A 24,506-nucleotide genomic window follows, 5' to 3' on the forward strand; every position below is an offset into this window, starting at 1 on the left:
CCTTAAAATATTCATGCAAATACAGAACCAAAATCCAATCTTTTAGTATGGAATCCAACATTTAGGGTTTCTAAAATCAAATTAGGAAGAACATCACGAACACCAACATTATTGCAGAGAGCAAGCTTGTTCAGGAGAACAAGAAGAGTAGCTTGGAATTCTTCTAGGGTTAGAAATTTTGATTTCAATTTGCGATGGAACAATATAGTGGGGGAGAGAGATATTTCCGGCAGGGACAGAGATTTCTCCGGTAAAGGCACGGTGACTCCCCGCGAAAATGAGCAGTTTCCAACGAGGTGTAGGTAGAAGATGTTCTCCCTTCACCCACCTAAGGGTTAGGTATGGGAGGGTTTAAATGGGGTAATTAGGTCATTTTACTTTACAGAAGGCAATACGGTCATTTGTCACATCACTTGACAGAATCTAAGAAACCCTAACAGTCTGCGACTTGTAATTTAGCAAGTGAGTGCGATTTAATTTAAGCCACTATAGTGAGATACCCAAAATTTCACCTCCATTATAGTGGGTGACATCTAAAAAACTCTTTTATTAATGGTGTTAAAAAAAAAAAAAAAATTTATAGAATGTCAAAATTTGTATTGATAACAGCCATCACAGTCTAGCTTACAAACGCTATGATAAGAATCTGTATCTGGTCTGCCTTCGGCATCCCTTTCCAACTCTCTTTGAATTGAGACAGCCAAGTTAACTCAATTGTCATGTTATCTTTGCATAAAGTCAATAACCATATAGATAGTCAACAAAAGTTTGCATTAGTATTCAAAAAGTTCTAGAAGCAAGACTTGTATTTTTCAAAATCGATGGCATATTGCTAAATAGATCATGCCAAATCTGTAAATAAACTTGAGATCTTTAACAATTCATTTCTCTTTATCAAAATTGATCTTCATTACTTGTTTCTCCTGAAGTATGAAAACTAAGGTATAAGTTTATGTGAGATCAGAACCATAAATTTTCATGGTTTAAGGATTAAAAAACATTTAATATTTCTCTCTGGGATTTAAAAAGAAGCATGGAAAAATGAACACTACAGTGTGTTACAAGAAATCCTCTCAGAGATTCTTGTTTGGTTTTATTTAATGAATTTTCTCATTTAACAAAAATGATTGGAATCTCTCTTCGTGGTCACTGGTCAGCAACCTTCATTATCAAAACAATTGTCGTCAACATCAAGTAAGAGAAGACTTTAATTTTTGGGTACAAGGTATCAAGTAAGAGACGGAAGCAAAAACGATGAATGTGAGTTGTGACTTAGCTTTCAAGCTCTGTTGGATTCAATAAAAATTAACAAGATAAGAGTAGGGAAATTGAAAAGACAAGTACACATTGACCCATGAGACAGAGAAATGTAGAATGCCTTCCAAGAAAAGTTACAGAAGAGCAATAAGAAAAGAGTGCCTTCCTAGAAAGTCAGAGAAGATGAATAAAGAAGATTCAGTGAAACAATAATTGAAGAAGAAAGGTCATGAGCTTAAACAACACGCCACTTTTTGGGTCCAAGAATTGGAAGGTAAGAAACTGAATATCAAAGACAAAAGCATGGCTGTTGTATTTCATTAATGCAATTCAATAGTTTATTCAATCCTATATGATACGGGAGTCAAAGTATTCATAGATGTGACAGTATAAAATGGTCTTACCAATGTATATGATCACAAATTATTGTCAAACCTGCCTTCATAGACTCTTCTTTTGTCTTCAAAGTCACCCTGAACATCATCCTGAACTCCTGAAATAAATGACTGAATAGAATGACAAGGAGATTTATAAAGCTTTTATTTTTTATTAATGAATCAAAGAAATGGAAACTCCATACAAGGATAAGTCAAGACTTATAATTACAAGAATGAGGAAAAGGAAAGCATACGACTTGAACCCAACACCTCTTCACATTTCTGCAAATGGTGCTAGACAGTTTCCCAGTTCTTTATTCTTAATGTTGCTTGAGTTGGAGATTGTGTGGTTACTCCTCCTTGGGAGATGTGTAGCATCATTACAAGAAGAAGTTGATTTCACCTACAATGGATTTCGAGGAGTTGAGCTGAGCTTAGATGGCTTATCACAGATTACAGAGAACGGCCTCCTCATGCTGGCAAATGAAACTAATCAACAAGTGGGTCATGCGTTCTACCCAAATTCATTTCACTTGGGGACTACATCAACTGGTACCGTTTTATCCTTCTCCACTACTTTTGTATTTGCCTTTTGGGGGGTAAAATTTTTTGGTCCTGCAATTGGGTTCGTGATTGCATCCACGAAAGAGTTCCCAGGTGCTTTCCCAGGTAATTATATGGGCCTCTTCAACAGGACAAACATTGGCAGTTCATCCAACCATGTCATTGCAATAGAGATGGATTGCCTTTATAATGCGGAGTTCAATGACATCAATGGAAACCACATTGGTATCAACATCAATAACTTGAAATCTGTTCAATCTGCACCTGCATCATACTTCAGTGACAAAGAGAACAGGTATGTGAACCTAAGCCTCACCAGTGGACAGCCCTTGCAACTCTGGGTTGAATATAATGGTGCTGGGAAGCAGCTTAATGTGACCTTAGCTCCTCTCAATGTCCCTAAGCCAACAGTCCCACTCTTGTCCTATGAAATTGATATTTCCAAGATCCTCCTCGATCCTGTGTATGTGGGCTTCTCCACAGCTACATACACCTTGCCAACATCCCATTATATTTTGGGATGGAGCTTCAAATTGAATGGGCAAGCAGGAGAACTCACTCTCTCCCAACTCCCTAAGCTTCCTACTCATAAAGAACATAAAACTAGATCTACGTTTTTTGGTGCTTTATTTTCTGTAATAGGTGCTACTGTAGCGTTATTGTCAGTCTTGATCATCCAATTTATGGTGAAAAGAAAGAGAAAGTTTGCCGAGGTGTTTGAAGACTGGGAAGTTGAATATGGATCTCACAGGTTCAGTTATAAAGACCTCTATAAAGCCACTAAGGGTTTCAAGGACGAGGAGTTTCTTGGAGCTGGTGCCTTTGGAATGGTCTATAGAGGTGTACTACCCAAATGCAAAACAGAAGTTGCAGTGAAGCGAGTCTCCCACAATTATGGACAAGGGGAGAGAGAATTCATAGCTGAAATCATCAGCATCGGTAAATTGAGGCATCGAAACATAGTAAGACTGCTGGGCTACTGCCGACGTAAGGAAGAACTCTTTCTAGTCTATGATTTCATGCCCAACAGGAGCCTAGACAAATTTCTCTTTGATCGAACAACAACAGAGACGACAACGCTCAGTTGGTGCCAAAGGTTTCGAGTAATCAAAAGTGTGGCAGCTGCACTATTATATCTGCACGAAGAATGGAAACAAGTTGTGGTTCATAGAGACATAAAGTCCAGTAATGTCTTATTAGATAAGGAATTAAATGGAAAATTAGGAGATTTCGGGCTGGCAAGATTATATGATCATGGTACTAACCCTCAAACCACTCATGTAGTAGGGACACTTGGTTATCTTGCACCAGAACTTTGTGAAACAGGCAAAGCAAAGCCTAGTGTGGATGTGTTCGCATTTGGGGCATTTTTGCTAGAAGTTGCTTGTGGCAGGAGACCCATAGAGACTGAAGCACCTGAAGAGTGCATTATGCTGGTGGATTGGGTGTTCTCATGTTGGAGTAGGGGAAGCATTCTTGAAACTGTGGATCCAAAACTGGGGCTGAATTATCAAGTGCAGGAGATGGAAGTGGTGTTGAAACTTGGATTGCTTTGCTCCCACCCTATTCCAACAGTGAGACCATGCATGCGACAAGTTGTAAGCTATTTGGAGGGTGTGGTGCCTCTACCAGAGCTAATATGTGTATACCAAAGCATGGGTACTGATGAGCTAACTAGTTTTATGCCTTCAGAGGAAGGTTCTCATGGGAGCGTACTAAGTCGGTCATCATCTGTTGCAGAATCTGTGCTTTCTAGTGGACGTTGAGGTTTTGATCGAGTTACAGGCTTTGATTGTAGTATGTACCAAGTATCCTGCAGCTTATATAGAATTAATGGGTTTATTTGACTGCTTGTGGGCGAATTAATTTCATATATATATATATATATATATATATATATATATATATATATATCCCGATTGTACATTTTATTTTATCTTTTAGTACAACTAATTTTTTTCCTAAAAAGATGCAGATCGACTCGCAGTGAAGGCTATTCCTGATCACATAAGCCAAACCCATCAGTCCCAATTAGTCAAACTGTAGCCTGCCATTGAATTACTTTGAGATCCATTTTTGCATTCTCTACAAAGGAAGGAAAGGGGCAAGCATTTCTTAAATCATCCCTTCCCATGGGAAGTTTTATTAGGCATGTGGGTAAGAGTTGGTTTAATTGGCACGTAGAGTATAGAAGCCCCTCGCCTTACTTAAATTTAATTAGAACCATGTTTGTCAAGACAATGAGGCAAGCGACGCAAGTTAGGCCAGTTGAGGCGATCAGGCTGGTTTTGATTTTGGGAATTATGACAGCTTATCTTGTTCCATATATGAGAGAGAGTGTAGTGGAATGCTAACTTAACCAACTGATGGTGTTTCTCCTTTACATTTCTGTTATTTATCAAGCCTAGTGTCCAACAAAATTGGTGCTTCTCCTGATGAACCATAAACAGAGCATACAACTTTAGAATATATTCCTAGACTTTGACCACTCAAAGAAAAGGTGATTGATATCCTCCCAATGGTTCCAAGCAAAAATATACATGGAAAACCTTGATTAACTGCTAGGTGTTAATCATTTGGGTAAATGGATAAATTCTATTACTCGATATCTCTATGGATAGTCAAGAAAAATATGCTTCAATACATAAATTCAAAATACCTAAAAGATGGCAATACCTAAAAGAAAGAGGAAACGACTGGGTAAAAAAAATAGAGGGCTAACTTGGGTATTTAAAAATATCAGGGGAGAAGAAGAGGTGAAAGTTTAGCAATCAATTTTGATCAATGTCACAAAAAAAGTGAACCAGCAATCAATGTCCATGGAGTAACAAATCTTCTCAGATCATCAAAACTGCCACCTCCACAAAGTAGAAGTAGCAGATATGTTGATTCTGAAAGTTTTCTATTTTTGGAGCTTAAAGTGTAGCATTGCATATAATTTCACAAAATTACAATCTCATCTTTTACTAATTGTAGATCTTTCCAGTTTTAAACCTCTAAGCTTTCCTACAAAAGTTGAAAAGCAAGTACTTGGTGTAATATAACTCTTTGCTAACAAGACAATCAACATGTAAGCTCCTCAGCGAAATACATAATATGACTTCCTCTCCAAACATCAAATCAACCACATAATCCTGATACAAGAATTCATTTAAGCATATACAAAATCATCAAGAGTTTGATAAATCACATACCTATCTTAATATAAAATCCCAGCATCTTCTACGAAAACCATAGGATTCATCACCAAAATATAATGGCAGGCATTTAGGGAGACACACCATCAAAGTGAGAACTCAAACTTCTATTCAAATATCTCTGTAAATGGTTGGGTTACACACATGTCTTTAAAGGAGACTAACAGGTATCCTTGTTAGACCATGAAATCAAAATTAATGTGCAACTCAATCCTTACTCTAACTTGTTCTAATTTACATAGGTAAGCTAAAACAATTGAAGTGCGGAGAATAAAATACTGAAACAACTTGACCAATTAAATCCAAACCAACAAATAAAGTACGGAAAATAAAATACTGAAATAATTTAACTAATTAAATCCAACCCTTGTCGGACCAAATCCCATATGACCAGTTCTTTATGGGTTGGGTCCCTAAATCCTAGCATGCTGGTCCAACCAGCCAAGTGGTTCTGCGTCAAACTAGGCTTCTTTATAGAGTAAGTCTAGGGTTGAGTTATTTATATATTGGATCTTTGATCTCATGGATTTTCCTTGTAAATAGGCCACTTTTATGGGCCTAAATTATAGGTAATTATGTTGCATACAGAAACAACCATAGCGGTCAAGGTGTTGTGGCTAGGCAACCATATTATTAAAGGCCTCTATCCCAATATATTCGATACAATCAGGGCCATTACCCAAGGGGTGCTACAGGATGTGGAGAAAGCTGCAAGAAGATTCATCTGGGGTGATTCAGAAAATCAAAGGAAAGCACATTTAATTAAGTGGGAAACATTATGTAGTCCTAAAGAGGAGGGCGGACTAGGCTTCAAGAACCTTGTCAGATCGAATGAGGCATTTCTAATGAAGTTGGTTTGGAGCTATCTAAATAAAGATAGAATTTGGGCTTCTATTATGGAAGCAAAATATGATGGAAATAGAAGGAATGATCGATTTACAGCCCTTCCTGGTGACTCTCCCATCTGAAGAGCGATGACTACAGTGGCACCCTAAGTACTTTCACATTGCCAATCCTTAATAGGTAATGGAATGACCATAAGTTTTTGGGAGGATAACTAGCTTGCACCTGGAATAAATCTTAAACAATTTGCAGTGAACCTGTTGCCATGGAGAATGGCTAGAGAAAAATCTGCCGAAATTCATCAATGAAAACAGAAGCTGGAGCTGGAATCTAATCAACAAATTTTTGCCTCTGGAGGTGAGCACTCAAATTCATAACCGGCAAGGGAGAAAGGTCAGGATATGATCATTTGGAAGCCGTCTGCAGATGGTTGTTTCTCCATGCAATCTGCATAGAGGTGCTAAAGCTAGGACAGGAGATGGATGTGGCTACCGAGATGGGAAAGAAATATTGGGAAGCAATCTGGAAATTAACTAAGAGTGTCGTACCGCATCTGCTACTTTTTATGGTTATTAAACTGGGATAGACTCCTAACCAATGACAGATTACAAAGAATGAGGCTCCAACACCACGGGATATGCAGATGCTGCCTCAAAGATCCGGAAAACACCATACACATCTTCAGGGATTGTCAATATGCTCAAGGAATCTGGAGTCGTCTAGTACCAAGGCAACACCAGGATTGGTTCTTTGGATGCAATAAAGAAGCATGGCCACAAGATTATATCTGTGAGGCAGCAGCAAGATGGAGTAAAAGATGGGCAAACCAAGTTCGCATGCACAACATATCTCATGTGGGGCTGGAGAAACCATGAGGCGCATGACAATAACTTTACCAGACCGGGAAATGGGATCGAAATCGTAAAGGACTATCAAGTTCAGGTTAATAATGCATGGCGAATGAATAGAGAGACCGAAACATCAGGGGGAAGCAGAAGACCAAAAGAGGGATGGCGATGCCCAGAGATAGGGTGGATCAAATGCAATGTTGATGCAGGCAGAATCGCACAGGGGTATGCTTGAGTGGGCGGACTCTTCAAGAATTCAGAAGGTACATTTATAGGAGGATTCGCAGGGCAAATAAATGGAAGAGATGTTGTAGAAGCTGAACTACATGCAATCTACGAAGGGGTCTGTGTAGCAGTTGAAAGAAATTTACTACCACTTATTGTTGAATCAAACTCATCCAAAGCAATCCTTCTCCTCCAACCTAGCAATCGATTGCACGGAAGAATGGCAGGCCTGATCCATGCAATCAAAGATATAGTTGACATAAGAGTATTGTCTTCAAACATGTGTATAGGGTATCAAACTGTGCAGCTGATTGGATAGCTAGGGAGCTCACTCATTAAGGACACTGCCTACTATTCTTTCAGGAACTTCCTCAAGGCTTAGAGGAGTTTCTCCAGGCTGATAATGGCTTCGCCATTCTCTGAAGTGTAATTTTCCAATTTGGGTGCTATACCCCATTTCCGTACCCCAAAAGGGAAAGGAAAAAAAAAAAAAAAGAAAGGCCTCCAACTATGGTTTGTAAATGTCTTGCCTAGGCATCCATGAGCACTTTTCTTGCCTTGTTTGTTGGTGTCATCTTCCTTCCTTTTTTTTTTTTTTTTTTAAACCCCCTCAAACGCCTTGGTTCTCTTAGGGCCTGTTTGGTTATGCGAATCTAGAGATTTGAAATCTCTGGATTCACAAATGGGAGATTTTTACCTGTTTGGTTGTGTGAATCTCTAGATTCATGAAATCTAGAGATTCACATTTTTACACTAAAAACGTGAATCTGTAGATTTATGGGTATGAGGTGAAATCCAGAGATTTCATCCATACTATCAAAGCGTTAAAGATTTGAACCATAATTCAATAAATATTTTTTTAGGATAAATCTAGAAATTTCATTCCAAAAATTCAAACTAACCAAACAGTTAATTTTACGAACCATGACTCTATAGATTTGAAGTCTATAGATTTGAAATCTCTAAATTTCTGAAATCTACAGACTCAAGTAACCAAACAGGCCCTTAGGCACAATGCCAACTATGCCTTCAATACCATATGTCGTCTAGATGTTGTGACAACTGTGACTCAATACAACTTATCACCATAAACTGAGTGCATATTGACTCCATTTTCTATGACTTTGGTAATGGATGAATTAACCAAAGACATTCAAGATGAGGTCCCCTGGTGTATGCTTTTTGCGGATGATATTGTGTTGATTGATGAGACCCAAGTGGGGATTAATACCAAATTAGAATCATGGAGATTAGCTTTGGAATCAAAAGGCTTTAAACTTAGTAGATCGAAGACAGAATATTTAGTTTGTAACTTTAGTCATGATCGGGCAGATGATGAGGTGGTGATACTTGACGATAAAGAGATTCCTCAGAGCGATTGGTTTAGGTACCTAGGTTCAATCATAAGTAAAAGAGGTGATTTGGAAGATAAAGTTTTCCAAAGAATTAAAATAGGGTGGATGAAGTGGAGAGGTGCGGTGCGTCTGGGGTCTTATGTGATCGGCGTATTCCATCAAAGCTTAAAGGAAAATTTTATAGGACTATTATTCGACCAGCTATGATGTACGGTGCAGAGTGTTGGACTGTTAAAAAGAATCATATAGATAAACTTAGTGTAGCAAAAATGAGGATGCTAAGATGGATGAGTGGCAAAACTAGGATGGATAAGATAAGAAACGATCATATTAGAGTTGGTCTAGGAGTTGCTCCCATAAGTGATAAGCTTAGAGAAAGTCGTTTGAGGTGGCACGGCCACGTTCAACGGAGACCTATAAATGCTCCTGTACGGAGAAGTGATATAATCCATATTGAAGGAACTAGAAGAGCTAGGGGTAGACCTAAGATAACCTTAGGAGAAGTGGTGAGAAAGGATATGTATAGCTTAGGCCTTGTATCTAGCATGGCCTCGAACAGAACTGATTGGAGGGCAAGAATCCATGTAGCCGACCCCATTTAGTTGGGACAAGGCTTATTGTTGTTGTTGTTGTTGTTGTTGTTTCTATGAATATTCACTCAAACAAATAATAAATAAATAAAAACAGTTATAAATTTCCCCGGCCAAAAAAAAAATGAAAGAATCAAATTAGTTAATAATAATAATAATAAATTGTATAAGACTCCCAATTCACTTTTACTTTGATATTCACATTAATCTTAGAAAGAAGATACGTGTGTTTAAACCCCTCAATATCCAAATCTGTCATATCATGCCTTGCACTTATCAAATAGAACTAGTTATGAAGCCAATAAATTATAGGAGACAATTCCCCACTGCTAGCCAACACCAGAAGCATAATAGGAGAGCTTGGCTGAGGAAGTTTAACTTAACAACAGACCAACACAGTTAGACAAATAAGCCAAAAGATAGAGAATGCATCACCTAACCAATTTGTTTGGCAAATCAACTTTAATCTGACATACCAGTATAACCATTAGCATGTAACAATCACGTTGTTGACATTTTAAGGTCTTGCACTCTCCATATAGAACTAGTGCAAAAATAATCCTTTCAGTAAAGAAGACAAACTATAGGGGACAATTCCCTACTAGCCAACACCACAAACATAAATAGAAGTTAGGGGACTTGGATTGAGGGAAGTATGACATAAGAAAACACTGAAGCAATCAACAAATAACCCAAATAATTAAGGAGGTTTAATCCAATCAATTTGTTTGGCACATTAACATTCTTGTCCAGAAGCCTTCCGTATCAGGTTCACCCTTTAACAACTTTCTTCTTATCATAATCTAACATCAGTCATATGACAAGTAACACAAAACAATCACACCATTGAAATTATAAGGTCCTGCTCTAATGTTTTCTGTGTGTTTTAGCATGTCCCTGATAGCATAAAGTATCAAAAGACCAACTGATGACATCATTTATAAACCAGATTTTGATAGAGGTAAAATCATTATTCATAAAAAAAAAATGAAGTATTACTTGTTACCACTTACCAGGTGTCTGTCTACCTGTCAAAACATTTTGTAGAGCCTTAACATCAGCCTGAAACCCAGAAGAGGCAATTAGACATTTGTCCTGTCTGCACGTCAAAAACGTAAAGATCATAGAAAATAAATAGAACTTCAACATAAGGAAATTAATTCTAAGCAAAAGGCATCACAATGACAAAATGGAGCTCGGGAAATGAATGCCCATTTGAAAAAGAGCGTACCCAGTATGCAAAGCTCCTGCCACTGTGGAGTATGGGGAGAGTCATAACGTACATAGCCTTAACCCAATTGTCAAGGAGGTTGTTTCTCATAAATGAATAACCCTTCATAATAGTTCATATTGGTTTCAGCCTCTAAGTTTTGTTTTTGTTTTCAAGATCATTGGGTGTTCATGGCTTCATTTTATTAATACCTGATTTTACTTGTAGCGCCTAATGGAATGAAAAATTTTCCAACTAGGGGGGTAAAAACTGAAGAAACAACATTACACTTCCATCCATGGTACCATGGCAGTGCTTCTATGAATAGATGGACTAGATCACCAGATTGGATATGACTGTTATGGAAAATCAAATGGAAATGCCCAATCATTCCAGAACTATTAGGGAATGTCCAGGTGGGATACATTGTTTATTTATTTACCAAAGGATTTTTATCGTCATTGGTGGCTTTTGCACCCCCCCCCCTCTCCCCGACTCTGCTTGTACAAAAGCCTCCGACACCAGGTTCACCCTTTTGGTGTTTCTGGTGCAAAAATCCTCAAGACACCACCCACCTTAACATTCTTCAAATCCAAAGATGGCAAACAGCTAGCCACTGCCCTTAGCAACTTTTCTGGCTCATTTTTAATTAAAGGATTTTTCCTGACAAGTCAGACAAGGAACCCATGAATTTGTAGCACATGGCCTCATAGTAAACAACTAAGGGTTTCTACCAAAAGGATTCAAAAGACATGCACATCGCCCCAAGTTCTCTTCAGTCCACAGGGACAAAATGTTAGTCCAACACAAACACTTCATCGTGTTCCAAGTTCTCCTATGAGTTAACTAAAGCTAATTGTTTCTAGAAAAAAGGGTTCAAAAGACATGCACAGGTTGCTGTTTTCAAAGCTGAAGACGCGGCAGTGGAAATCATACAGCTCCTAACGGAATTAACCCACAAGATAACAAAAGAAACATTCTTATCATACCACATCAAAACTGCCTTGGCAGATGTAATCAATAGAAAGCCTGCTCCTGAATACCCATAAAAGGGTGAACTTGGTGCCGAAGGCTTCCGCACAAGCAGAGTCCAGGGGACCGGGGGGCAGTTTTCCTACTAGCCTCACACAAGCAATTTTTTGCTTAGATACTATTTTGATGTATTGACCTCAAGCTAAACTGTGATGCACCAACCATTGCACCAAGGCCAGCCCCTAATTAATGCTTATACTTACGTGTTCCAATCTACATCCTTATTTTCATTCCCTTCTTTCACTTCCACCTCATCTAAGGTGCAAAGTTGAAAATTTGACCCTACTTCACGGTTTAAAGCAGCAAATAGGTCAGTTACCTATTTACGTAACTCAAACTCTATTTCTTTGCTGATGGGTTGACAATCAACTCAGCTAACAAATACTTAAAAGCCGCTCCACTACATGGTATTCACCATGTTAATTACCAGAAAAGTAGGTCCTAACAAGTATTTCATCCACAAAGCACTCCATGAAAATGAGCCATAACAAATTATAGATATTACAAACCCTAGTTTTCTATTGTGGTAAGAAAATCCAAGACCTTCAATTAGGACAAGAATAACAAGCAGAACAAAGGAATATAGATCAGAATAGGGAAAGGAGGATTTAAACAACAACAACAACAAAAAACCATGAATGATAAATTTACCCTCCATTGCTGTCGTAAGGAGACCAGTTCGCCTGCTGCTTTGATGCCACGGAAGTACATTGACAAAACTTCAACTGCTAAGACCCTCTGTCTTTCAATTTTGTCGCTTGGGAGGAATTCCGGTTTTTTTCTCAAATGAAAAACTGCATCAGGATCTTACCGGTCCTTCGGTCGGGTTATAAAGTAGATAACTGAGCCTGGGGAGAAAGACCCGATTCGCTTCGATTGGATTGGCATGGGCTGAATACTGGGCCCCATCGCCCATCGCCCATGGGTCAACCTATTATATCTAAGTGGGCAGCCCAGCCCGAATGAAAATCCCCATTTTGTTCGCGCATATATCCTTCGTAGGCCCCAGAAACAAGAAGGTATTACCGCGTTGATCAAGGAACAACTTATGAGGGCGAAACGAAACCCCTCCCCCCCCGGAAACGAGATGTGCGAGTCGGCAATATCTCTCCATTTATCGTGATATATCGATATTTTCATTTTTTTTCTCGATTTTTATGCTATTTCTTGCATTTTTTACAGAATTTTTCTCACGATTCCACAGAAAAATCTTTAGGATCAATGGACAATCTTACCAATTCTATTCCAATGATTCAAGACTCAAAAGGTAATGTACTAAATGTAAGTAGAAAGAGAATCTACATAAAATAATTTCTTGAAATAATTTTATGTAGATTAATGAGCAATCTTATCAATTATATCATAGTGTATCATAGTGATTTAGGCCTCAACCAGCCCATCCTGTTAATTTGGAGTTGGCCCCTATCATGCAGATATCAACACTTTAAAATCATATTTTTTGGATTATAAGTTTGTTGTAATTCCTAGGTCGGGCAATGCTGTTGCTCATGACCTAGCCCGAAAGCCAATGTCGATTAAGGGCTTGACAATTTGGCCTCTCTCCTCTCCTTTGTTGAATTCTTCAACATTGGCTTTTGCTCTAAATTTAAAAAAGATTCAGGCTTTAAAAGGCAACATGCCAAATGTAGTTAGGAAATCATATATACATGAAAGAATTTATAGAAAGAATCTAAATTATGAATGGATTCTGTAATGGAACCTTCAAGGTCAATGGGTTATATTTCCAATTATATCCGAATGAATTAGGCCTCAGAAAGTAACATGTTAAATGTAACTAGGAATGAGTATTTACATGGAAGAATTTATAGGAAATAATTTAAAATTATTAAATATTAACATCAAATTGGGGTAGATACCAAATTTAGTAGCAAAATGACAAAAAATACCCCCTGAAATGGGGGGCAAAATCTCGTCGATATTTCGCAATTTCACTCGATTTGCGGCTAGTGAATCAGGTAAAATTTTGCACCTTGCAAGAGAGCTTCTCAGATTTACAAAACTCTTTAAAAAAAATATGTTGCCCGCCCCTTATAATATAACTAAATTACTACTTTATCCTCTATACTTTTTGAAATTACTAATCCAATCTTAAATGTCACTTGTAATTATTGTTGTGGTCTTACCATAAAACTCTATTAGTTAAGTAATATTTTTGGTAAACTATTAGTTAAGTAATGATGTGACTTAAAATTTCAAAATAACCCTCAAGTTTTATTTTATTTATTTATACTTTATACTAAATTACATTATTACCTTAGTAATCAAGAAAAAATTAACCTATTTAGATAGCTCTTTATTTTTTAACTTTTTTATATTTAATTTTCAATTTGGTGTTGCTTTTTAGTTTTTATTTTTTCCATTTTAGCATTATTAATTTTAAAAGTTCCTTTTCTTAGCGGAAGAAAATAATTTAGGTAACATTTTTTTGAATTCAAAAGAATAATACAATTCTAGAATTGGTACTTGATATGATTTTTTTCTAAATGAGGTTAATATTATATTTTGATTTTAATTTTAGAAGGAGAAAATAGACATTAAACATTCAACTATGAAGGTTTATTAACACTGTTAGAATTGAAGGAGAACAACAATAATTTTATAAAAGGCAGGGTTCTTTTAGTAATTAAACTATAGTACAGGAAGATAATAATAATTATCTAAACATTTTTTTTTTTTTTTTGGTTATAGATCTGCATTCATATAAAAAACTACCGAGAGTAACAACCTGAAGGTAAGAAATCCACAGGGGAGAGGAAACGGGCCAAACAATCAAACTCAGCACAGACCGGGCCCTCCTAGCCAAGGTGTCTGCTAAAGCGTTAGACACTCTTGAAATAAAAAGGAAATTACAAACATCAATATTCTGATATAGCCTTAAAATATCTCCTAAAATAAGACTAACATCCCAATCTAAAAACAAATTAATGCCATTTAAGAAATGGATAATCAATTGATTATCTGGATGCATCTATATCCACTTCGAATTGCATCCTGAAGAGCATCACGAAGGCGTTGCAGCTTCACCCATTAAAGAAGATGAAATCTTTTTTGGATCCGAAACAGCATGCAACAGACTTCCACTTGGAGAAAGAAAAGCATAACCAATCCCATTTTGCTCTTCAAATGTTGTAAAACTAGCATCACATAATACAATAAGAACTGTAGATATAAATTGGAAAAAAAAAAAAAAAAAAAAAAAAAAAAAAGAAAGAAGAGAAGACACTTGATTTGAGTTGTTATCTTCTTGTAGAGAATGCATCGTATGACTATCAAAAAAGAATGAATCCTTGTAAGTGCTTGAAGGACCTATTCCACAATGAGTGCTTAGGGCAAATGAAAGAACATGGATATCTCTTGAAATTTGAGGGATAACATAATACCAATGGGAACAATTGTATTGTTTCTCTATGGAAAAAATAAATAAATAAATAAAAATGACATTTCTTGACAAGATTTGAAGTATTCTGCGAAACAATATGATATTAATCAATACCTATCTATATTAGGTTCAACTAATACAATACATATAGATACTTCTCTTTATTGAATTACAAAATAAAACATATTAGCTAGTATGATAAGAGAGGACCCTTTTTGTGCCCGGTCGATCTTGATGCCTTTTGTGTGGTTCAGGATATCCGCCACTTTCTCTCTATTGAACCAGGTTGGTCGGTTCGGTTTGTTTCTAGATGGGCTAATTCTGTAGCCGATTGTCTAGCTAGGAGGGTCCAGTCAGTGGCAAGTAGGACTGTTTGACCTATAATTCCACTCCTTGGCTTCTTGTAGTCTGTACTCACGATGTCTTGGTTTTTTCTTGCCATGCTTCTAATTAAAATCTAGTTTACTAAAAAAAAAAAAAAAAAAAACTCTCCTAAAATCACTCGACATATGTGATACTCTGATATGGATACTTGCCACCCATATGTAATTCTCCTCTTTCAAGACTCAACGACAATGATTCTGTCTTCTTTGTCAACCGAACCATATTGAAGAACTCGTCTATTGCCATTACAGAAGATCCCTGGTAGTCGCCTTCATCTCTAATAGCATCCTTCAGTATCTTCTCTACCTCACTAGCCCTTCTTCTCATCTCCTTCCCTCTCTGGTTCTCACCATCACCCATCACCAACTCTATCACCTTCCTTACATGTTCATGTCTAATCTCATCATGACTTCCTCTGGCAACCTCAATACTCACACCCAACTCTTCCTCCAGTAACTTGCTATTGTAGAATTGCTCTCCCCCAAGTGGCCACCCAATGATTGGGACGCCATGGCTCAAGCTCTCAATCGTAGAGTTCCAACCACAGTGACTCAGAAAGGCAGAAGTCGACCTATGAGACAGAATTTCCAACTGAGGCGCCCAGTTTCGCACTAGCAAACCTCTATTCATCTCCTTCATTCGAACTTCAAAAGCTTCAGGTAACCAGTCCTCTCCTCTGAACTGTGAATTAATGTCAAAACCAATCGGTGGCCTCACAACCCAGATGAAATTCTTACCACTGGCCTCCAAACCCATAGCCAATTCCATCATCTGTGAAGTTGAGATTGTGTCCTGAGAACCAAATGCAATGTACAAAACTGAACAGGGTTCATGTGTGTTGAGCCACTCAATGCAGAAATCCTGATTGCTGCGATTTTGTTGCTCTGTTCTTGTTCGGATTGGTCCAATCGGGAAGACTCGGCCGGTCGATTTTCTACTAAAATAAGCCAAGCCTGTACAGTCCAAAGCCTCCACAGAGTTGAACAAGAGAGCATCAGATTTCAATGAGAGGCTCAGTTGTTTCTGAATAAAGATTGACCAAGGATCAGACCCATTAGCATCTATGAGGGTCTCAGAGAGTTGAGTTAGGTGAAGTTTTGAGATTTCAGGGAAGTCAGGGAGAAGGAACTCGTCGGAATTTGATGTGAGATGGGGTAGATTAAGCCACAGAGAGAAGAATACAGCCATGCCATAAGCACCACCAGCGTTGAAGATGGCATGAGGGATGCCAAGGTCTCTGGCAACCTCAACACTCCATCCGAAGAACATGTCGGTGATAATGCAGAGAGGGGGGTGAGTGAGGTGGGAGAGAAAGTGATGGAAGGAGGGCCTGAGAGATAGAGAGGCATGAAAGAGACTACATATGAGTGGGTAAGGGAGGAGATTGGTGTTCTCAGAGTCAGGTGGGAGACCATAATCTGAGCTAGAGAAGGGGAGAGAGACAAGGTTGATGGTGGAGTTGGGAGGGAGGGAAGGTTTAAGAGATTTGATGTTGAGTGGGGTGTTGATGAAGGTGATTCTGAAGCCAAATCTCTGTTCTATATGGAGTGCAAGGGATAGGAATGGTAGAATGTGGCCTTGGGCCATGAATGGGAACATCACCACATGCTCTGCATCTCCATTTCTGGCCATCATGAAGGTTTCACTTGAATGCTCAACTGCTTAATGCTCCAATTGACTCTGCAGCTTGAGAGTATTTTGAGAGATCAGAAACAGTTGAGTAGAAATCAAACTCTAACTTGCAGAGGCGATGGTGCATGAGTTGAGTGATATATGTAAGAACAGAGAAGGAAAAAAATCTTTTGGGGTGATTGAAATTCTCCAGTCTAAATGAGAAGAAATATACAATTATGGTATATAATCCCTTACATGCCATATTTATGTAGATTGTGCTTATTACGGATGATTCAAATCTCTTTCCTATCAAAAAAATGAAAATTCTAAGTCTATTAGAAGAAAATAGTATCTAATACTTAATTGCTGCAATTGTGGGAAAACATACATAAAGCAAGTTCGACTTCAGTTAATGCGCAGCACCGTGCTCCGAATGCTCAAGATCGAGCGCCCGTTTTTCGAAAGTATGAAAACACACTTTTCGGAAATGAAAGGTCGAGATCAAAAATATCGGTCAATATAGAGTTTGTTATACGGTACCCCAAGCAATTTCCACATAAAGCACATGAGTGTAACAGTGTACGATTTGTATATTTTTAATTTTTTTGAGAGAACGTTTAGTAGGTGATAGTATTGAATTAATTACTAATGATAAAAAAGAATGAACATGTCACAGAGGTTACATGCGATGATAGACTTTAAGCCTTAGTAACTTTCTAATAAAGAAAATTATATAAAAAGAAGCAGCAGCCTGTGTTTGTGGGTTTAGATGAAAAAAATGTAGATCTTAAAAAGTAGGAAACCTAGGAGAGATGGAGAGTTCTGAGAAGTCGGAGAGACGGCTGCAGCCTGCATCCTACGAGAGAAAGAGAAGACGGAGAAAGCAGGAGAGAAATCAGAGAAGACAGAGAGCAAGGCTTCGTCCTGCGACCTAGTTCAGTGTTTCCTTATTCTCTCCCAGCATCCAACGGCACTAGCAGTTACCACTGGCAGAGAAATCGTCGATTTTTTGGTGAATTTTCGCCGACTTTTGGTTGCTGTTGTTTCAACGATGGGTTTCGTATAGCCGTTGAGCGACATGGTGATTTTTCGCGACATTTCTGCGACATAATTTACCTTGGTATCCAAAAAGACCAATTAAGGACAAATCATCACCTTTGTGACCAAAATACCTCTACATCCTTTCACCGTTAAGATTGTGCCATGTATATAACAAAAAAATCAACAGTTGTGAATGAACATGTGGGGTTTAAGTGCAAATATTATTTTTTTAAAATTTACATCATGAGATCTTCTAATTCTTCAGATTCATGTTTTCAAACCCAAAGGGTCGACCTTTTGTTCTCCTCAGCCAAGGGGCGGACTCACAGTGGGGCCAAGGGGCCATGCCCCCCCCCCCCTTTTTTTAAATATATTAGTTCCTTTATTTTATTTTTTTTAGTTTTTCCTTAATTTTTTGTTTTTTTTTCTCACATGTGAAAATTTACTATTTGGCCCCCTCAATATTGAGAACAATATTTAAAGGTAAAATAATGGGTATAAATGTCATTCCTAATTAAAAATTAACTTCTCAATCCCGATTTATCTCCCTTCTCTTCTCAGGGTTAAAAGAAAATTTAAAAAAAAATAAAAATGTTTATTAGATATTCAAAATATCATTTATAATTAGAAACTAACACTTCAATCCCTATTTATCCTCTCCTATCTCCTCTTTCTCTCTTTTCTACTTATTTATTCTCTTCCTTTTCTATAAGCGTGGATTAAGGATTTTTTTTTATTTGGAAAAAAAAATCTTCTATACAATTAAGTACTCTTTCTCAATTTATTTATTGTTTATATTTTTCTCATTTTTTTATTCTTTTTATTTAATTTTATATTCTCTATTTCTTTATTTCTTCTGCATTTTTTTTTTAATTTGATTTTTATATTATTGTGAATAAAATGTCTATATTAGTTAAGGGTGTCGGTCGGTACGGTTTCAGTATTTGTAAAAATGGTTTGGTACGGTGTCGGTATTAAATCGGTACGAAAAAAACTGTTTAAATACTGTATCTAGTACAATACAATTTTAGTACAAATGAACCCATGCCACTTTTGTTATTAGTGCATTAAAATCCCAATGAAATTGCAATCAAACAATCAAATAGAATATGATATTAACAGAGGCAAAACAAGTAAATTTAAGAAGAGTGAAGAACAAAACAAAAAGTTGAAATAGGGAATTAGGGATAGGGTAAAGATAAAGTGTTTTAATTGTAAAATTATATTTATATTCCTTAATTTGGTACGGTACCAATTCGATACAGTTTCGGTACATACCGACGGTATGAGTACCTAAAACCGGAACCATACAGAAGAAATTCGGTTTCAGTATGTACCGTACCAAATTTTGAACAGTGCGGTATGATGCGGTTTTAAACAGCGCGGTTCGGTACTGTTAAACGGTTTCGATACGCAATTGATACCCTTAATATTAGTACGGTAACTAACTACCATTGATTTGCATCTCTTACCTAAATAAATAAAATAAAATAAAATAAAAATTGATTTGCATTTCCTACCAAAGAAAATTTTGGTTTACATATAACTTTTTGGGGTTGAAGTTATATATATATATATATATATATATATATATATATATATATATATATATATATATATATATATATATATATATATATTGTATTGTTGCTTTAATTTATCTATATTGTGTTAGGAAAAAAAATATATCATTATCAATAATTTACCTTTTTTTTTCAAATTCTTTTTCTTTTTCCTGTTTCATCTCGAATTTTTTCATTTTTCAGATCTGAGATTTTTCCGCTTTCAGATGTACAAACTTCAAACTATTGGCAGTGAACCCTAGGATCCTGTCCTGCTTCCTAATTTCCCAAAATTTCCTCCCCAATGCTTTATCTCTTAGATTCCACTCGTTCCTTCTTCTTGGGTACACTTTTGTTGTGTATGCATCTGTTGTAGTTTCTTCTTCCCCTTACTCAAAAGTCTCGTTGGATCTGCACTATAAGACCATCAACCCTTATTGTTCCATTTTCATCAATAATCACCATTGAAGCTCTTCTAGAAGGAATGCCCAGATTCAAGGCAAAGACATCGTCTGTCATGTCTCTCCTTCATCGCTCCATTTTTCGAATCTTTCAATTATGTTCTAGCTATTTTACTTGTAAAGCTCTTATATAGAGACAACAAGGGCTTCTACACTCTAACTTTATAAAATGGTTGATAGTGTTTATGTTCAAACTCTAAAACTAGAGTGGTTTCGGTGGTTCCATTCTTCCATTGCAAGCAACTCTAGATCCTCTCATCAAAAAGATAATTAAAAGAAAAGGCTAAAAAAGGCTCTAATATTTTCTCCACTATTAAGACAAATCTGGAAAGACAAAAGAGACAGAGAGGGAAACTTAGGGCACAAAATGAAGGTCGTCTACATGGATTTGAAAAGTAAATTTGAACGTTCAAAAGCCCCTTGATATAAATTTAAAAAAATTGCACTTACACCCCATATGTTCATTTACAGCGGTTGATTTTTGTTGCACATGTGGCATAATCTTAATGGTGAAAAGATGCAAGAGTATTTTTTTTTTTAATAAAATTGATGATTTGTCCTTAATTGACCTTTTTAGATACAATAAGAGAGACAAATGCAAAGTATCATTTTATTTGGACTAAAAATGAAAATTACACTTATTTAATGTGAAATCAAATTTAAATGATTTGACTAAGCTGGAGAACTCTTTTAAGTTGATTTGCTTTAAATTTTTTCAAAGAACTTCAAATTTATTTTATTTTTTATATTTATTATTATTATTTTTTAATACTGGTGCTTTTTTAATATTGGAAATGTAATACCGTCTGCAAGGGTCGAATCCAAGACCTCTCCACTGAGAAGTATGGATCTTTACCACTCAACCAACACTGCATTGGCAAGAACTTCAATTTTGTTGAGCAATGGAAATCTTAATTGAAATCCAATCCTTGGTTTATGAATTTATGTACTTTAGATGTTGATATTTGTAACCGTTTTAATTCTCAATAAACTTGTTTCTTATTCCAAAAAAACAAAGGAAAAAGAAAGTAACTTTGTGAACTATTTTTGGGTTTCATGGCCCATGAAATAAAAGATAGGAACTTCTTGTCTAACTAGTTTAATATTACTTGAGAGCCCATTTGAAAGCCCACTACTGTTCCTTCAACATTGGTTTCTCTCTTCATTCATCCCATCCAATCCTCTCATCAACTAATGAAAGCTAATTTACTCGACAGTTTCTTTCAAGTTCGTGAATGAAGCTCTTTAGTTTCGTACAAAAAAAAAAAATGATGAATTTTGGTGATCATCCTGCATGAAAGAAAACTTTTCGATTTCTTCTTTTTTTTCTTCTCCATGTTGCTGTTGAGGGCTCGTTCTTCATCGTATCACTACAAAAAAAAGTCCTTTTTGGCAACGATTCAAAAACATCGCCAAAAATCCAAACTCTGTTGTCAAAAATAAAGACCGATATTTCTCATTTTGTCGTCACATCCGTAGTCTATACTGACGTCGTGGAAAATGGGCAATGGTTTTTGAGCACCAACGGGTAAAACGTTTTCGACAAAACTTATAACTGTTGCAATAAATGAATGTCTAGGCGATGGTTAAAATCCTTTTTCTTAACAGTGACCAATGTGTGGACCTATGGACCTTTGGCGATGGATTGAAATTGTCGCGAAAAATATTTATATTTAAAAAGAAAAACAATATTCATAATTTTGAACATGCAAATTTGTTTATACCTATTCATCCACCTGGTAATTTTATACAACATTTACACTCCTGTCTAGCACCACACCCAATGAAATAATTCATAATCCAAAAACAAAATATATTGTTCTCAGTTTGCAAAATAAGAATCCGAATGTCTGTATGCTAAATTCAAAATCCAAAAAAAGAATGTAAACCCCCTTAACATCATCAACAAACTCCAAATAAGAAGCTTAATGTCTAGGTAGATCATCCATGGACACCTCTGAACTCCCCTAACTACTCCAACATAAAATACGATACCTTCAACAGCCGAATCTAACCGGCAGCCATCTACAGCTGCCGCCATGATCAAGCACAAACCAGAAAACATAGAAAACCTAAGCACTTATTTTCACAGACCTTCTCTCCCCCCATCAAGAAAATCACAACTCTGTATGTTTTAAAAAGTAGCTTCATGATCAAGTTGAACAGCTAAAGAAAATAGATAATCTTTAATAGATCTCACTAAATTTTTAAGAGCTAGCTAAGTAGGTATTCCATATTGTGTTGGATCGAGCACAATAATTAAGAGTGTGAAAACTGAAAACACAGTACTTTTAACTATTTAACTTATACAGTATAATCCAATATTAATGTGATAAAGCACATGAAAAATCAAAAAGAGTGGTCAAAAAAGTCTTGATTAGAACCCACCATTGCCTTGAATGGATTCCACATAGTAAATTTCTAAATCAAAGATTAGCATGGTTGAATGATTCTCATTTTGTAAGACAAATGTATTTTGTTTTTAAGTGCCTACATCTTCAAAGGAATATTTTTGGGACCATCAAAAGAAAGAAGAAACATTAGAAACCAATATGAACCTTCACTTTGGCCACCCTATTTACAATTTATAATCTTTCAAATGATCCAGTTGCTTATGGGTTCTGGTTATATATCTTTCAAGAACATGAGAAAACAGTTAAAAATCCTTAGAATTCCCATGCCATGACATGTTGAGACTTGAGATGTGATACCAATATCTATTGATTTCCTTTAAAATCATGCTAAAGAGAGACAAGAGAATCCAAATCCCTCAGTGCATTCTAAAGTAATACCATTTTCTATCTACATTGACTTGCCTTTTTTCATTTGCCAAAGATCTGAATCCTAGACTTAGGTGGTATCCTTAAAGACCAACCTTCTATTTGTTTCACCTTTTAATGCTAAACCCATGTGAAGCCCATAATCCTTTTTATAGATTTGGTTATATAAGAGAGAACAAGAAAGAAGAGGTTAAAAGGGTTGGGACAGAAAGGAACCCACAAGGCTCCACTATCAAAATGTTCCACAGTGATGATATGTTACATCATAATGCCCTTAATTTGTTCTATATGAAAGAGTACTCTTGATTCTTCTCTAACCATTGGGGTTGAAATTTTACATGTAAGGGAGCTTCATTGGCTGCTTGCCTACAGTTTGGGGTTTGGGCTCCATCTATTCTATTCTATTCTACCATGCACAGATATCTCAGTTGTGTAGTAAACAACAGACATATCGAATATTACCAAATTTGTTGCAATGGAAATCCTGAAAAAGAATATATATGACCCTACATAGAAGACCAGTAGAGACCATAAGATGATGGGTAAGTGAAATCTTTTCTCTGGAGATGAATTCGTATAAAAGATAGGAAGAATATATTAATAAATGATTATATTAGAGTTGATTTCGGAATATCTCAATGTATGATAAAATTCGGAGAGAGTTACATGTATGCTTGAAGCAGCATGGCTGTGATTATTGAAGGTTATCATCAGTTGTCCTAGTTCAAAGGACATTTTTTATTAATTGAGGCTTTAAAAATGAAACCAAGGCCATCTCTTGTTCCCTCCCGCCTCAACAGCAGAGCTAGGTGCAGATACAGATCGTCATGCGAGATGATCCCAAACTGATTTGTGTGATAGCATCTACTATATCAGGAATATCAATGAACCCAATTATTGCAATTGCTCAAGATACCCTTTTTTAGCTTCTAGGGTATATTTCTTATTAATCCATTCTCCTTCTGCTTAGTTGTTAAGAAATCATAACCACTAATGAGTAAAATTCACTTGTGAAGACACCGTGAAAACCACGTAAGTTCAAACATGATGGATTACACGCTTGTGGTTTTACGATCTTTATTAGGAACGTAAATGGCTAATTGAAACCTATTTTCGAATGCAATTTTGTACTTGTTTAGGATAATCCGAACCTATTCGAAACTACTATGAATACAGATGTTAAGCCTTATTAACAAATTATTATTTGATTCGCTTATTATTCAATTAATGTTACTTGTTGATGTAGCTAGTATTAGGTCCATTTTACACTCAATTAAAAATTTAAAAAAATAAATAAAAATCAAACACTGAGAAGAGTAGAAGAAAAAAAAAGAGTACTATCCCAACTCATGAAAAAAATAGTAAAAATGTCGATGGAGAGTATAGAATACATATATTTGATATGCCACTTAAGAGAGAATATATATTTAAAAGGAGTTACCATCCAAATCTGTGTGATATCTTATCTGATGAATCCAAATATAGTTGGATACAAATATAATAATACCATAAAACCCTAATCTCTATGCATAAAGGTGGAGTGGATTCATTAGCTGAAGCACTCATAAGACACTTGGTAGGTGTGCATTGGGTGTAAAGAACCCACTCTATTGAGAGTGAGAGGTCACAAGTCAAGCCTCTATGTTTCTTCATCTTCTCTCTTCATCAGAGAAGAAATAGAAGCTCTTCAACACCAATACATGTTCCTACGGCCAAGCCTGACATGATTCTAACTGTATGGTATCAGACAAGTGATCATCACTTGC

The 24,506-nt window shown here is 36.4% G+C and overlaps 1 long non-coding RNA gene and 2 pseudogenes across 1 annotated transcript; 1 reads left to right on the forward strand and 2 right to left on the reverse strand.

Annotated features, from left to right (window-relative positions):
- Positions 1 to 815: 815 nt before the first annotated feature.
- Positions 816 to 12,264, reverse strand: LOC149016754 (uncharacterized). Its single transcript, XR_016173365.1, has 3 exons — positions 12,150 to 12,264; positions 10,270 to 10,355; positions 816 to 1,750 (listed from the first exon to the last, which is right to left on the reverse strand). It is a non-coding gene; the product is annotated as an uncharacterized LOC149016754 (long non-coding RNA).
- On the forward strand, positions 1,920 to 4,054 carry LOC149016755 (L-type lectin-domain containing receptor kinase SIT2 pseudogene; annotated as a pseudogene).
- Positions 12,265 to 15,396: 3,132 nt separating the features above from the next.
- Positions 15,397 to 16,914, reverse strand: LOC149016756 (UDP-glycosyltransferase 92A1 pseudogene; annotated as a pseudogene).
- Between the last annotated feature and the right edge of the window lie 7,592 nt (positions 16,915 to 24,506).

The sequence above is a fragment of the Hakea prostrata genome, chromosome 5 (assembly GCF_041222555.1).
Source record: "Hakea prostrata isolate BN-2017 chromosome 5, UWA_Hpros_2, whole genome shotgun sequence".
NCBI classification, from domain to species: domain Eukaryota; kingdom Viridiplantae; phylum Streptophyta; class Magnoliopsida; order Proteales; family Proteaceae; genus Hakea; species Hakea prostrata.